At 44.6% G+C, this 13,451-nt stretch overlaps 1 protein-coding gene across 7 annotated transcripts in view; it reads left to right on the top strand.

Moving 5' to 3' along the window:
- Window positions 1–13,451, top strand: part of MAP7 (microtubule associated protein 7) — a 201,168-nt gene that overhangs the window by 93,575 nt on the left and 94,142 nt on the right. The gene's annotated exons all lie outside the window — the stretch shown is intronic.

Raw genomic sequence — 13,451 nt, 5'->3', positions numbered from 1 at the left:
CTGCTGACTGAGGGCCCAGCTCTGCAGGAAGCAGCATAGAAGTAAGGGTGGAAATACCATACCATGCCATCCTTCTGCGCTGCTGCTGGCAGTGGCTCTGCCTTCAGAGCGGGGTGCCTGGCCAGCAGCCGCCTCTCTCCAGCTGCCAGAGGCAGTAGGTTTGTATAATTTTTGGTGGTGCCCAGAATAGGTCCAAGTCCCACCCTGCTGTCCCCCCCCGCCTACCTTGTAAGCCAATATACAGTAACTCCTCACTTAAAGTCATCCTGGTTAACGTTGTTTTGTTGTTACGTTGCTGATCAATTAAAGCAGTGGCTCTCAAACTTTTTTTTTCCGCGGACCACTTGAAAATTGCTGTGTGTCTTGGCGGACCACTTAATGACCTTTCCAAATGTTGTTTGTACCGTTAGCTAACTATTGTAAAGCACTTTGGATAAAAGTGCTATATAAAAAAACCCCTTAATAATAAACTTTTTTTGTTCTACACATAAAAGCACACAACTCATATTTTAATATCAGTAGTCTTAACTTTTCTAATGCTATGGAAGTGCCCTCTCTCCCCCACTGCAGCAGCCCCCAAGCTGGGGCTGGGAAGGAGGGGGAGGGTCTCTCCCCTGCTGCAGCAGCCCCGAAGCTGGGACTGGGAAGAAGTGGGGTTCTTTCCTTCTCTCCCCCACCACAGCAGCCCCTGAGCTTGGGCTGGAAAGGGGGTGGGGGTCTCTCCCCTGCCACAGCAGCCACAGAGCTGAAGCTGGGAAGGAAGGGGCTTTCTCCCCAGCAGCCGCAGCTCTGGAGCCTCTTTCTCTGGCTGCCGTAGCTCTGCGGGTCCCAAATTCCCCCTCACCCCCTCTTCTCACACCATTGCCCCCTCCCACCTACCCCCTATTCCCCCCCAAGGCCACCACATCACCTTACATGTGCAAATTCTCCAGGGTCCAGGCACGTAATTAGTGGAGCCACACCTGCGCGGCTCCACTAATTAGGTGGGTGGCCCTTCATTCTTTCATGTGCGGCCGCCCAGGTGTGCACCTTAGAGGGAACTATCCGCGGACCACCTGAAGGGAGCTCGCTGATCACTGGTGGTCCATGGACCACAGTTTGGGAATCTCCGAATTAGAGAACATGCTTGTTTAAAGTTGCACTGTGCTCCCTTATAGTGGTGGTAGGCAGCCACCTGCTTTGTCCACTGCTTGCAGAAAATGCAGCCCGTTGGAGCGCTAGTGGTGGGGGCTTGGAACCAGGTTGGGCCGACAGCCCACCTATCAGCTCCCCTAAGTTCCCTGTGCGGCTGCTGCCCAGCAGACTATCAATTGTTGGGCAGTTTAGGTATCCCTCCCACCACTGCCATGTGCTGCTCCTGCCCTCTGCCTTGGAGTTGCTCCCATGAACCTCCTGCTTGCTGTGCAGGGTGGGGTGAAGGGGTGCTGATGTCAGGGTGTCCCCCTCCCCTGTTCCTGCCCCCCATCACCACAGAGTGCGAGGGATACAACAGGGCTCAGAATGGAGGGATCTTGCTGGCAGTAGCTGCTGTCTCAAAGTCTCTCTCTCACACCCAGGGTTTGTCTCTGTCTCTCTCTGCCCATGCTGCCTTTTAGAATATGAGGCTGCGTTAACAACGTGTTAACCCTGGAGGGCTCAGCCGAGTGCTAGTTCATCATTTAGCAGTAAGGCATTCCCTGGGAAATATCCCACCCTCTGACTTCACCACCTCAACCAAGCTTCACAATCTTCATTGCTGTGTACAGTATTAAATTGTTTGTTTAAAACTTAGTGTGTGTGTATGTATGTGTGTGTATATAATATATATATATATGCCTTTTGTCTGACAAAGAAAAAATTCCCTGGAACCGAACTCCACCCTAATTCTTATGGGGAAATTGGATTCGCTTAACATTGTTTCACTTAAAGTAGCATTTTTCAGGAACATAACTACAACCTTAAGCAAGGAGTTACTGTATATTTTTTAAAATAATGTAAAAATGTGAGGACTCTGGGGTGGGGCTGGTGATGAGGGGTTTGGGGTGTGGGAGGGGCTCAGGCAGAAGCCTGGGGTGCAGGGGTGAGGGCTGTGGATGAGGGGTTTGGGGTGTGGGAGGGGGCTCAGGGCTAGGGCAGAGGGTTGGGGTGTGGGCTCTGGGGTGGGGCTGGGGATGAGGGATTTGGAGTGTGGGAGGGGCTTGGGTCTGGGGCAGAGGGTTGGGGTGCAGGGGGTGAGGGCTCTGGCCGGGGTTGCGGGCTCTGGGGTGGGACAGGGCTGGGGATGAGAAGTTTGGGGTGCAAACTCCCAGCTCTTTCCCCGCAAGCACTTGTGAGCTCCGGGGGAGGGCCTCCCCCATTTCCCCTCTGCGCCACACTCACCTCACACCACTGTTACTGCACGTGCTCCTATGGCTCCTCTCAGGTACAGGAAGTCCCCTTGCCTCCCCTCTGGTGGGTGCTGTGGGGAGGGGAGGGGGGCTGCCATCACATGTGCACCTTCTCCCCTGTTGCTGCCCCTCACTATAGCCTTGCTGGGGGTGGGTCTGCCCCTTGTCCAGCATGGGGCAGGAGCGGTGACTGCGGGCAGGGGGGGCCCCTGTGCTGGTGGATGGTCCCACTGGAAAATGAAAGGGTCTGAGGGGGAAGGGTAGGCTCAGGGTCAGTGTGCCCTGGCAGTAGTGGATGGGGGGCACTAGGACCCTGCGGTGGCAGTTGATGCAGAGAGGCTCTGCGCTGGGGCAACAATTGGGGGCCGGTGGACATGCGGGGGAGGCGCATGGGGGTGGCAGGCGGGGCCGGAGGAGAGACCTGGCCCCGAATATTGCTGGAGCCAGGCCCCCGGGCCCTGAATATTGCTGGAGCATGGGCACCACAGGCCCATACAACTTGCTGCCCAGCCAGCTGCCTAGCTCTGAAGGCAGCACCTCTGCCAGCAGCAGCACAGAAGTAAGCACAGCAGTACCGCAACCCCCCTACAATAACCTTGCGACCTGCCCTCAACTCCTTTTTGGGTCAGGATCCCTACAATTACAACACCGTGAAATTTCAGATTTAAGTAGCTGAAATCATGAAATTTATGATTTTTAAAATGCTATGGCTATGAAATCAACCAAAATGGACCATGAATTTGGTAGGGCCCTAGGTATAAATAAACTCACTGACTTCCAATTTTTATAATTCCCCATCCTCAGTCCATCAGACTATCTTCTGTTCAAGTAGCAAATCAGACAGGAGTGCCTAAAGGTTCCAGGACTGGAGTAAATGTCCCCCTCTGTACAGCTGTACTGGATGGAGTTTAAAAATGAACTCCAGGGTTAGGAAAAGGGAATGTTCTGAAAGTTTGGATCTGGATCCAAACTTAGTCTTGCCAATAGGTGGAACTTCATTTCCACTTCTGGAACAGAAAACAGTCAAAAAAGCTTTGCACTACCTTTGGGCTTAATTAGTTTAGAGGGCAAATTTGGATAATGTCAAATGGAAGGACCATGAACAAATAAGGTAAACTTGCAACTCATGAAATTAATGAATAAGGTAGACAATTGTCTGCTTACCAGCAAGCTCAGCAGCTGAACTGTCTGAGTTTAAAGCACAAGGAAAGCATGAAGTGCTATTTCAGTGATGAGATTTTTGTGGAAATGTCAGGGCAGATTCTATCCATGAACTGACTTGTATAGCTAGAAGAAAAGGAGTCCTCAGAAAGATGGAGGGACCAAGCTAGAATCTTCCATCTTGCAGAACATTCTTCTCAGAATAATGGCCCATTTTCTTCAGGCTGCTGACCAAATGGCCCTTTTTCAGTGGATCTTATAGCACAAAGGCCACAGACTTTTGCTGTGTCCTGGATAAGCTTGTTGTGCGACAGGTGAGTCTCTTAGGAATCTCCAAATTAATTATTGGCATACTATTCAATTTTTAGCATCTGCTACCAAACCTATTTAGTGCCAGCCCATGTCCATTTTTGTTGTATTTCAAAAAAAAAAGGAGACACTTTTGAGTGAATTTACATTTTCAAATGTCATCTTTTGTTGTTCTTACAGAGCTTGCTATACTAAATTGGACCATTAGTTTGTAAATTCAGCATTTTTGCTTTACAAGGCAGCGAAATAACCTATGCTGGTCCTAGTTAATTTTGCAATGCTGTACATATTTGGTTTCTCCCGTGACTCGTTCTGGTGACTTTTTCTGCATTGTACCCTGTAGTAAACATGGGGACACTGCGTGTAAAGTAGCAGTTTCTGAATTAGACTGAACTGCTCGATGTAGCAACCTCAACAAGTAAAGAATCTGAAAAAGTATAAGAATTGGAAGTTGGGGGGTGGGGAGGGGTATGGATTACAACTGCTAGTTGTTCTGAATTTCCCAGTACCACACTGTTACCTCTTCTGTGCCTGGGTGCTACTTTGGCTCTGTGATATCACCTTACTGCAGTTGCCACCTCTGATACTAGTTCCTTGTTCTTCTCTGATAATGGGATCATTGATGGGAAAGAGCTACTTGGCAGGGTGAGGGACTAACTGACAAATGGTGATGACAATATTGCTGGAAGAAAATTTTTTTCTATTATAATCTTTTCCATGCGAGAGAGGAAGCAGGTTCCGGCTGGGGGTGTGGACTCTGAGAGGCGGGTGGGCTCTGGGGTACAGCCGGGATGAGGGGTTTGGGGTGCAGGAGGGGACTCCAGGCTGGGGCAGGAGGTTGGGGTGCAGGAGGGGGTGTGGGCTCCAGGAGGGCGCTTGAGGGGGTTTGGGCTGTGGGCTCCGGATGGGTGACGCTTACCTCAGGCCGCTCCTGGAAGTGACCGGCATATCTGGCTCCTAGGCGGAGGGGCCAGAGGTGTCTGCACACTGCCCGCTCGCGCAGGCACTGACCGGAGTCGCCAGGGTCCCTTTTCAACCAGGCACTCAGGTCAAAAACCTGCGCCTGGCAACCCTAGGAGAGTTTGGAAGAGGACACTTTCTCCTCTTCTGCTCAATACCTATTTTATCCAGTAAAGAAACTAACTTGTCAAACACCTACAGATATTTGGATGCCTCCAGTTTACCAGCATGTGTATCTTCTCCTGTCACTAAACAGCCTCTGAGTACTTTAGCATCTGTTTTTTGGATTTGGTTTTGTTTGTTTTTCTTGTTGGGAAGTGGACAGAAATTTACTACAGCTACTTGAGACAAAAGATTTTAACCGCAGCTGAGGGAAATGGAATGAGTAGTGTTACATTGGTTACTTAAGAAACATGATAAATTGACTAATAAATAATGAATTGAAGTAATAAAACATTATTTTTAGAAGTCTGTCAAGTTTTTCCACAGACTCTTTATTTAATCTGATACTTGTTAGATATTACCCCATGGTTATTTACACTATCTAAATAGATACATAAATTAAAATGCTTTTTAATTTAGCTTTGCCAATTGCTGCTCATTTAGGTTCAATGCGTACATGTAAATTCCCAAAGGCAATCTTAAAACCTGGAATTTTAAAGCCAAAATGATTTAAATAAGAGCAAAAATTACTTAAATAAATCAACAGCACAAACAGAATTCCCTACCGTATATTTGCAACAGATACGGCTTTTGTGCTGTTTTTCCTATCCTTAAGCAGGTAATGATAGGTTGTAAGGATATTAAAAATGCAAAGAGAGAGTTTAGCAGATCAGCAGGTTAAGTGTATTTTCTGTGCGTTTGCTACATCTCATTTTGCCGAGTTAGAGTCTTGCCATTGCTAATTTGGAGTTGTGTGTACATGGCAACCTCTACATACTAGGGAAATTGTGTGAGATGCAAAGGAAAAAGAAGCTGTGTGCAAAGTGCAGACTATGTGCAGAGGGAAAGTATTTGGCTTATTTATGGAATTCATGTTTCTTGCAGCGACTGCAGATTATTCCACAGGTTTGAAGTAGCATTGTCAAAGCTCATTTGTCCAATTGTGCAGTGTATCCATAACACGCAAGCTAGGGACTGCAGATCCTTGCAGTAGACCTAGTGGTGACTTGGGATGGCACTCTGAAGAATATTAAATGCAAATAACATTAAGGATGTCACTTAAACCCAAAAATTAATGAGATGCAGAGTACAGGTCTTCCCAGCTGATTCATTGTCTGGATATGTGATTTCCCGTGGATTTCAGACCCAATCAAAGAGGCTATGTTACTGGACTGCTTTAGGTAGGGTCTTTTGTCTAAATTTGTTGTTAAAATATATTTTAAAATTAGTGTTTTTATGAATGCACAGTGTGGCTTAGCTCTGCTACTGGCCTGCTGCATGACCTTGGGCAAGTCCTTCCTCTTTCTGTGACTCACATTCCCCATCTGTAAAACAGGGATAATGACACTGGCCTCCTTTTGTAGAGCACTTGCAGATCTCTGGGTGAGAAGCACTCTATAAGAGCTAGGTGGTATTATTATTATTATTATTGTTTTATTGGAAGCTGTTTGAAACAAGCTCCAACCTAGATTCTGCAAAGAGTGAAGACCTAAGCACATGCATAACTTTACTCACATGGGTAGCCATGTTAAAATCAGTGGAAATACTCATGTGGGTAAAGTTATGCATGTATTTAAGTCTTTGCAGGACAGGGACAAGATACGGTTTGACATTCTTTTTTATGCTTCCTTTAAGGGGACAGACATTGGGAAACCTCGCTCTGTGTAAAGAGAAACTGCAGGATGTAGAACAAGGCAAGAAGTCCACGGTGGGAAGCTAATTTGAGGAGGGTTGCATGAAGGGATCTTCTTTATGGAGAGGTGCTGGGAGTCAGGCAGGGACCTGTTTGTTTGACGGGGGAACAAAGCTCCATTGGGAGCTAGATGTGAAGTCTTTGTCAAGCAGGGAAGCTGTAAAAATCAGGGAGAGAAAATGTTGGCAGAAATTGATCTTCAGTGTGTTATACACTGACTTTGTGTGACCTTGGGCAAGTCACCACATCTCACTGGGCCTCAGTTCCCTACCTGTACAATGGGGATAATAGCACTCCCCTCCCTCAGTGGATATGTTGAGGATAAACACATTAAAAATTGTGAGGTACTACAGTGATGGAGGCAAAATTAATACCTCCACTAGTAGATAGTTCCCCAATTTAAAAAAATTCTGTTTAGTCTACACATAGCTCTCTTGGTTTCCAGAGTGCTTTAGGTTGTGAATCACTCAAGGTCAGTGGCAGAGCAGGTGTTAGAGCTGCTGCAGGGTGGCTGGCCCCAGTAAATTAAGTAGGTCTGGCACCCCTGTGCCAGAGCAGGTACTCCCAGTTAGGAGTATGGAGCAGCACCTGAGGGCTATAAAGTGTTAGAGAGAGTCCGGGTATTGGAAAGATTTGGTGAATCAGAGCTGACTGAGTAGGAGTCGGGCAGGAGAGAGCTGCCAAAGACTGCATGTTTGGGACCTGAGAGAAAGCTGAAGGCAGGAGAATAGCAGGAGGGGTTTGCTGGCTGGCATCCCAAGCCAGAGAGAACCAGGGCTGAAGGCAGGAGGAACAGCAGAGGGAGATGCCTGCTGGTTCTAAGCTGGAGCGCCAGAGTCATGGGCTGAAGGAGCTTACTTGCTGCCATCTCCAGGGCCAGGGAGCTGGACCCAGAACCATGAGGGGGATCAGGGATGAATTAGGAGTGCTCCCCTGGTAAAGATGATCTCCCAGCAGAGACGCTGTGGGGTTTCCTGCTCGGAAGAGCAGAGTTACACTCCAGAAGGATAGGCTGAGTTCGTTGCCATGGGACAGGGGAGGACTGCTAGAGAGTCTTGATGTAGTTGCAAGTACTTGTGTGTGGTATGTGGGGCATTGTGGGGTGAGATTTCAGGTGAGCTCACTGACTATTTCCACTGGGGTGAGAAATGAACTATATATTTTGAGACTTTGGTTTTGGACCATTTGCACAATGTTATATAATAAACCAGCTCCAAGGAAGGTATTGTGTCAAATGAATCTGAAATGGAGTTACTGGGGACTCTGAAAGGGGAAACTGAGGCAGGTGTGCCTGTCACGCTGCTGTCTGCCACAGGAGGTCATTCCTTCAGTATTGCTCTATGATGAGAACTCAGAATTTTCTGGCTCCTGAGCCCACGTTCAGTTATTAGACCATGCTGCAACCAATACAGTCATATGCTTTAGATTTGGAAACAGAGCTGTCTGGTTGTCTAGATAGTCCATTTATGGTATAAAGTAATCTATCTCATATGACATACTACTAACAGTGGCTATTTCCATAATGTCACTGCCTATTCTTACTTCATGTATTGTACCGTTAAAATTCACACTTGTGGTATCCGGTTAATTTCAGCATCACTTTGTGCAGTAAAATGACTATGAATTGAAACCTCTTCCCACAAACACTGTCCTAGTATAGAAAATACAGCACCAGTGTTGCTGTTTGTACACAATATCTTATTACAAGTAAAGCTGGGTAAATAAATAACTGATTTTTTAATTTATTTTTTTGCTACATTGAATAATAGATCAACAAATAAATAAAATGTACTTTGAATTTGAAACAAAGTAAAGAAAATTTGAATTTCTTGGCAAAATAACAAGCTAAAATTGTTTGGGATGGAATGACGCCATTTGTTTAACCCAAAGCAATTTTTTGATGCTTTTTCTTTTATTAGGAAATTTCAAAAATGAAAGTGAGAATGGTTCATGCACATATGAAAATTTGCCTGGCTCTGATTATAATTATGCTATCTATACTATGCAGTCACAATTAAATCATTGATTTAGAATTAACAAGATGTTTCATAGGTGTGCAATGCAGTGTGGGGAGAAAAAAGTGCAAATGCACTGTTAAAGATGTGCAAACAACAGCTGAGTAAAATCAATTTGAAAAAAAAAAAACTAACACCACAAAAATAAAGAACCTAAAAAGTTTCAGATTGAGCCTGTGAACTACATCAATCTTATGAACACATGCATGTGTTTAACATAATTCACATGAATGAATAGGAACATAGGACTGGCAGGGACTTCTTGGGTCATTGAGTTCAGTCCCCTGTATCGCAACCCTATCATATAATCCTGTTCATAAATTTATCAAGCTCCGTTTTACACCTAGTTAAGTTTCTTGCCCCCACAGTTCCTATTGAGAGGCTGTTCCAGAGCCTCGCCCCTCTGATGGTTAGAAACCTTCTAATTTCCAGCCTGAATTTGTTCCTAGCCAGTTTATACCAATTTGTTCTTATGCCAACATTGTCCTTTAGCTTAAATAGCTCTTCTCCCTCCTGGTGTTTACTCCCCTGGTGTATTTACACAGAGTAATGATATCACCTTTCCGCCTTAGTTTTGCTAGATTAAACAAGACAAGCTCTTTTAGTCTCCTTGTAAAATAGTGTTTGTTCCCCTGATCAGCTGAGTAGTCCTTCTCTGCACCTGTTCCCATTTGAATTTATTTTTTGAACGTGGGTGACCAGAACTGTACACACTATTCCAGTTGAGGCCTTACTAGGGTCTTGTACAATGGTATTAATACATACTTCCCAATATCTACTGGATGCCCGTCTCACTGAAGTCAATGGAACTACTCACATGAGTAAAGTTAACCATGTACATAGCTGTTTGCAGGATCGGGACCTAAAACACTCAACATTGCCAAAAGGAAATAGTAAACCACTTCCCAAAGATTACTTCGCATGACAGAGTTTCAGTACATCGCCGATATAAATTAAAAAAGGAGATTAGTTAACAGGCAAACTTCAGTCTTGAGAGACCATGGGTATGCACCCCTGAGAGGTAAAGAATGTACTCAGTTGGTTTTATGGCAGCCGCGAATGTGGCTGAAGAAACCCACCAACTCGAGAGAGACAGTCCCTGCTGTAGCTGTCACACTTAAAGGTGATGGTTTGACCCTTTGGGCTCCGTCCTCTGTGAGCTCTTTTCTCCTCTGCTAAGCTGGATGGCTTCCTCTTGTAACTCCGGAGACCTGTGTTGAGCTCCTGTTTCCAAAGGCTGTGGTCTTGAATGTGATCTTCCCATTTGTCCACATCCATGTCCATTTCTTCTCACTTGCACACATCCTTGAAATGCAATTTTGGGCATCCTTCACCATAGGGGATGTCCCTTGGGATGTGCCCATCATTCATTCCACACACATGCCCAACCCAGCAGAGGTGTCTCTGTCTGAGGAGTGTTTGCATGCTGAGTATGCTGGCCTTCTTGAGCACTTCAATGTTGGTGACTCTGTCCCTCCAGGAGATACCAAAGATTCACTGAAAGCTGTTGAGCCTCTTTTCCTGCTATGTCTCTCTCCCATGCAAAAGTGTGCTGATAACACACACATGGTACACACAGTTCTCTGTGTGTTCTGTCAGTTTGTTGTTTTTGCCAAACCCTCTTCAGTCTAGACATTGTTGTGGTGGCTTTTCCAGGGCGGATGTTGAGTTGTTTAAAGTGAAAGGTTGACTGCGATAGTGGACCCCAGGTATGTGAACTCATTCACCACTTCAAGTTCATAGTTGTTCTTGATGGAAAGTGCTTCCTCAACTCCTTGGCACATTATGTTAGTCTTTTTTAGGCTTATAGTAAGCCTGAAGTCTTGGCAGGCTTTGGTAAAACTGTCCATTAGGCTTTGAAGATGAACTTCTGTGTGGGTCATCAGTGACGCAGCAGTGAAAAAAGGAGATTATAACTAAAGTAACAAAAATATACAGCGTGTTTCAAATGCACTGTTTTGAAAATGGTATGTTTAGAGGCTAAGTGCTCACGAAGTTGTATTATTTTTCTGTTGTATTTTTTCAAAGGTGGTTGTGCATATAAGGGCTAGGCAAAAAGCATCTGAAATTCTATAACATAATTTTTATTGCTTAGTACAGTGGACAAACCCTTTTGCTAAGTTCCCATCCAATATGACATTAAAATAGCAAGATATTGAACTCTCAGAGCAGCCTTTGCAATGGAAATGTTAACAGGTCTTGACCTCCATTGTGCTGCTTTTTAGCAGTGGAGTAATTTATTGTGGATAGAGCCAGCCCCAGCCAGGTGCTACAAGGATGACTTCCCTTGACTTTTGGGTATGTCTACACTACAGCTGGGAGCATGCCTCTCAGTAGAGGTAGACAGACTTGCACTAGCTCGCTAAAAATAGTGTGGATGTTGTGGTATGGGTGATAGCACAGGCTAGCCATCTGAGCATAGACCCAGGTGGTCAGGTGGGCTTGTACTTGTGGCCACCCATGCCACAACATTCTTACTGCTACTTTTAGCATGCTAGTGCATGTCTGTCCACCTTACTGGGAGGCATGCTCCCAGGTGCTGTGTAGACAATACCCTTGGTGGCTCCATGGTTAATGCTTATTAGAGCTGGTCAAAAAATGCCAATTATTATTTTGTAAGACATGTTTTTAAAAAATTCCAAAACGTCTCACACAATTTCTTTCCAAAAAGCAAAAAAATGTTTGATTGTCAAAAAACACTCTCAGGAAAACTCCTGGCTTTTGAAAACTGATGTTTTTAATGGAAAATTTTCAGTTTCCATTTTTTCATCAGAAGCCCAGATGTAGATGCTGTATAGCACCTTAGTCACGCTCCTTTCTATTTTACCCACCCTAAACTATGACTGATGAAATAAAGCACTTCATGCAGGTTCAGTAAAGAGCTTAATAGCAAAGCTTTATTGTTAATCCTTCCAGATCGTGCTTAAATGATTTTATTTTTTCCCAAGGAGCATATATAGAGTCTTCAAGCAAACAATACTAGGAAATCCCTTGGGGCCTCCTGAAAGTTTTTTAATTATGTTTTCAATACCATCTCTCTGATTACCTGGGACTTAAAAGCTTCACTTAGCAAAGTGAACCTAATGGAGCAATACTTGTTAGCGTTGAAAGCTATGGCAATCAAATTTCTCCAGCTCTCATTTCTAATGAGATTTTCAGTTAAACAATTTAGATTTTTAAAAGTATATTGGTTTTGCTACAAATCTCCCTTTTCCTTTGAGTCAGAATTTGTTCGAACCATTGGAAATAATTCTAAAAACCCTTCCACAAAGTTTGACCATCATTCTAATTTTCCCAGGTTGTTTGGCTTTAGGAAATTGTACTCATCCATACAGTAGAAGAGTATACCTCAGAGGCAAACCATTAGCTGAGAGAGACATGAAATCTGACTGGCTGGCTTTGTTTTCATCAAATATAAACAGAGTAAGGTTACTATTTTGATTTATGCCTAAGATTAAATACACTTGAAAGTGAAGCTTTCCATTTTTTCTTTCTCAGTAGGAGTAAAGGAGTTTGTCGAGCCCAGAAGCATCTCTTTCTGGACCCACAAAGGGCCAATGTCTATTGAAATCAATGAGACGCTTTTTCTACTGACTTCAGCAGGCTTTCAATCAAGCCCTAAATTGTCATCTGAACCTATAGCAGAGGTTTATGGTGTGCTCGTAAAATATAAACAGTCTTTGAAGTGTTGTTAATGTTTTGTGCAGTAAATGTAGGAAGCTGGGACTTGCTTTTGACTCTTAGCAATATAAATTCCTCTTTACTTCAGTGCACAGAATGTTATAATAGGTGATACATAAATTGGAGTCACGGCTGGGCAAAAATTTTCAGACAAATAGTTTATTTGCCAAAAATAAATGCAGTTTCAGTCGACCCAAAACCACGTGCAAATTTGACCCAATTAATTTCAACTGGGAAAATGGTTTTCAGGGCCAGCTTCAGAAAAAAGTGTGTTTGTGGTAGATACACAAATGTTTGCTCCCCCGTTACAACATTTAGCCCAATAATTAGGGCACTTACATGGGTATAGGAGCCCCAGGTTTGAGTTCTTACTCTATAGCAGAGACTTGAACTCAGATCTGCCCCCTCCTTATGTGAGCATCCTAACTGCCAGCCTCTAGGCTGTTCTGTGGTGTGGGTTCTTTCAATTCTCCTGGTGAAGCTGTTCCACTTTGTACGAATACAGAACTAGTCATTGGGTCAAAGAGAGAGTGAGAATGACTCAGTAGCCTGGTGATTAAGGCACTCAACTGGGAAGTAGGACATATGGTGTTAAATCCCTCCTCTGAAACAGGCAGGGATGAGAGAGTCCCTCTTTTCTGAACCTGACCAGACTTTTCCAATTTGCTGACATATATTCTGAACGTTTTTGGAACCGAACCAAATGTTTGTTCTGATTTTCCAGTTTGCCGGCTGAACCAAAAAATCAGTTATTTGCCCAGCTCTAGCTGGAGTGTTTGTGCTACTCCTAAATCACTGGGCAGCCTCAGTCTGTTGTTGCTTGTGCTGCTTTACTGCTGTTAGCCCTGATTAAGAGCCCAATCCAGCTCCTTCTGAAGGAAATGGAACAGGTGTTTGAAGGCTGATGAATTTGGGGATATGTGGCTGGTTTTGGAAGCAGTGGTCTCATATGCTGGTCAGAGGTAATGGCTCAACATGGATTTAAGCATCGCTGAGAGGATAGGAGAAAAAAATGAGCCTTTAGTAGTATAGCATAGACAATTCAGAGACAGGATTAAAGGGAGCACTGTAGAGGGGGAATTTTGTTATACATCTTTCTTCAAC

The sequence above is a fragment of the Lepidochelys kempii genome, chromosome 3 (assembly GCF_965140265.1).
Source record: "Lepidochelys kempii isolate rLepKem1 chromosome 3, rLepKem1.hap2, whole genome shotgun sequence".
Taxonomy (NCBI): Eukaryota; Metazoa; Chordata; order Testudines; family Cheloniidae; genus Lepidochelys; species Lepidochelys kempii.
The sequence above is the reverse complement of the archived record's forward strand: the minus strand, read 5'-3'. Positions and strand labels throughout refer to the sequence as shown.